The sequence below is a fragment of the Gekko japonicus genome, unplaced genomic scaffold, assembly GCF_001447785.1.
Source record: "Gekko japonicus isolate JY-2015 unplaced genomic scaffold, Gekko_japonicus_V1.1 scaffold4429, whole genome shotgun sequence".
NCBI classification, from domain to species: domain Eukaryota; kingdom Metazoa; phylum Chordata; class Lepidosauria; order Squamata; family Gekkonidae; genus Gekko; species Gekko japonicus.
In genome coordinates, this window is record NW_015166570.1 from 69,059 (window position 1) to 72,281 (window position 3,223).

The 3,223-nt window shown below is 39.6% G+C and overlaps 1 long non-coding RNA gene across 1 annotated transcript; it reads right to left on the bottom strand.

Moving 5' to 3' along the window:
- On the bottom strand, positions 1–2,469 carry LOC107111396. Its single transcript, XR_001482554.1, has 3 exons — positions 2,394–2,469; positions 2,104–2,156; positions 1–420 (listed from the first exon to the last, which is right to left on the bottom strand). It is a non-coding gene; the product is annotated as an uncharacterized LOC107111396 (long non-coding RNA).
- Between the last annotated feature and the right edge of the window lie 754 nt (positions 2,470–3,223).

Sequence of the window (3,223 nt, forward strand, 5' to 3'; positions counted from 1 at the left end):
CTTTTAATGATTGTGCACTAACAAACAATTAAAAATTACATAAACAGCAGAATACCCAGACAATTACCTTTGGGAAGCACTGACAGCTGTTTAATCAGGATGATAGGAATAGCAACACTGTTGATGTCTCCTAGTTCAGTTAGTGGTACAACATTCCATCATCACACTTTTCTACACAGCAGAGCAGGTGATGAGAAATCAAGATTTACAAAGATTAAATATTTTTTTTTAAAAAGGGTTTTGACTACAAAGTACATTCATCTCATTTTCTGGGCAAACATGATTCAGTGATGTCATTTAATCAGTTTGGAAGATTTGATTTTCTTTATGTCACAGCTACGAAGAATAAGGGTCCCATTCTTAAATTTTCCAACTTGCCCTGTCGGCAGAATGCTGGGCTTCACCTTCTTTTTGGAGTTTCTGCTTTTAAAAGGAAAACAAAACTGCATTAGGAAGAGGGGAAAATTTCTGGCCTTTCCAAAAGATGCTTTAAAAGAGGTATATTTTAACCAGGATACAAGAGTAGAGCTGCGATTAAATGTTTTGGAAAACAGAAGTGATTGGTAGAAGACATATTATTACAGTTTTTTTATAGAATTATCTATAGAACTGAGTTCAAAAGTGATTCTGCTTTGGTATACAGGACTTTAAGAAAAAATTGAAGCCCAGGATTCATAAAAACTATGCAGTTAGTTTTACATACCCAAAAGGACTTTGTTCTGGTGTTTCTTAAACAGCAGGTCTACATATCACATGAAAATTCACTTCTGAACTTTGGGGACTTCCAAAAATTAAACTGTGTTATGCTATTGTGTAAAAATCTTATTGGGCGTTCCAAAGCCTCTGGGCATGCCTTAAGAAGCTTTGGATCCTAGCCTGAAAATGAGGATTCAAATAGGCTAGACACACAGCACACAACTGGGCCTGCTCATTAAAATGCAAACTGCGGGTGCCTCAATTTGCCTCAGGAGCATAAGAAGAAAAAAGAGGGGTTTTAACTATTCAACTATTGCTCAGTTTCACTCTTCAAAAGTGGCTCTCCAGGTTGGCTGTTAGTATTTTAAAGGAAAATATATTTGCCTGTGATGGACTGCACTTTTAAAAGTGTTGTGTAAACATACGAAGGACTGTGAAGGGTTAATTCTTCAAAGAAACAGAGGGCCTTGAGTGACAGGCTGCTCCCAGCAATCTGATTGGTCAGCATCAGCTGAGCAGAGAAAGACTTGAGAGCTGCATGCTGAAGAGTCAGTAAGATTTCTGCCTTGACGGAGTTGAGTCTGATTTTAGCTCTAGCCGAGAAGAGCTGAGTACTGACAGTTTTGGAATCTGGCCTTAGCTGTGAGCAGCTTAACACAAATAGGAGAACTGGGGGAAAGTTGACAAGAAAGTCTGGGAAGTAGATGAAGACTCCCATTCGGGCCAAGCATATGGGATAGATCTAGAGAGAAAAGAAAATTCCTTACCCAGTCAAACAGGGAATGAGCTCTGAAGAGTGCAGAGATCCTTGGTCTGGTGCAGTTAGAAACTGGCTTTAAGAGTCAGTTCAAAGCTAAAGATGAGTACTGGTGTTTCAAGAGAAGGGGTTTAGGTACTGGAAAAAGTGTACCAGCCTCCTGGAAACCAAAAGCGTCAGAGAATTCTCAAAGAAAGTGTACTGGAGTGTTTGGGGAATATACTGGAATAAAAGCCTCTCAACATAAAGATTTAAGTCACTGTGAAACTTAAAAAACTCTCATTAGCCTGAAACATAAGAACTAAAGTCTGTGCATGTACTAATTTTATACCTCAGAATTTTTCAACTCCTGATTTCATCTGACCTTTCCCCTCTATGTTAAATAAAATATTTTGCTATTTTGAATTTCAAAATGCCTCGAGTGCCATTTAAGTTGTTTAAGTTAAAGCAAGCTCCTTCTTTCCCTGCAGGCACCAAAGGTAAACTGAAGCAGCACTAGCCGCAAGTTGCATTTTAAGGATGAACCACAACATGTTATCTTTATCTTGTCGGTTTGAGCCCTTAGCTGCAAAAGTTTTTGTCAGAAAACCCAAAAATAGATCCAGCTTGTTACTACTCACTGAAGTAAGGTTATGTACATATTAGCTCACCTGGCCACCTGCCCTTTTTTCTTCCTCCTCTTGAGAGAATCAGATTTATTTTCCTGTTAACAAATAAGAATATTGTATAGCTGCACAATGCAAGAAAATTTAGCTTCGAATACGATCAGGGATTGATTAGCCTCTATGCTAGGTATTGTGCACAGCCCAGGCAAACTAGCTACCTGCGCTCAAGTAAGAAACTGCAGTATCAGTGATAATCCAATCTCCATCCTGCCTTATGAATTTTTCTCTAAGGAATTGTTGGACTTTCCATTTTACAGAACATATTTCATACACACCACTGTGTTTTCTTCTTTCTTGATTGCTTTCTTTTCCTTGAGCTTTTCTTGGAGAACCTTGTAGTTCAAATATTCCCTTGCACACTGATTTGCAGTTTTCAAACCACTTCGACTGAATCAATAGGACTAGAATGACAAAAGTCAGATGGGATCTCCATTGTCAGAAATACAAAGACTTTTCATTTCACATTTAGAAGTAAGTATTTTGCGGGTACTGCAAATTCAACAGAACCAAGACTCCACAGACTGAACAGGGTGGAGTCCTGAAATCTGCTTTGAATACCAGGGCTCAGTGTATACATGAAGCAAAAGATACAGAAGTCTCAGAGTGCTTTCTCTTCGCCACTGAAATATTCCACCTAAGTAGAATAGTCTTGAGTCCTGGCAAGCTCATGCTTTCAAGTATTGGTTGCTGTTAAACACGTGCCAGGATGGGAAGCAATCTCCAGCAGAAAAATTGCATTCATTTACTTCATTTATACCACACCTTTCTCCCCAATGGGGACTCAGAGCAGCTTACGTTGTTCTCCTTTCCTCCATTTTATCCTCACAACAACCCTGTGAGGTAGGTATATGAGGTATTATTCTCCCCCCCATACGAAACTCCCCCTCCCACCACTTTCTGCAGGGTGGGTTCTAGGGATAGAAATAAGTTCACTTGAGAGAGGGGAGGGGCAGGCAGAGGAACCTTTCAGCCCCCACCTCCAACCTACTGCCATGGAAAATTACCACTATCATTTGCTGCTGCTTGATAGTGACTTGTATCCAGATACATCTGCTGCTTGAATGTGCAATTCTACCCTAAGTCATGATACAGAAAAACAATGTTC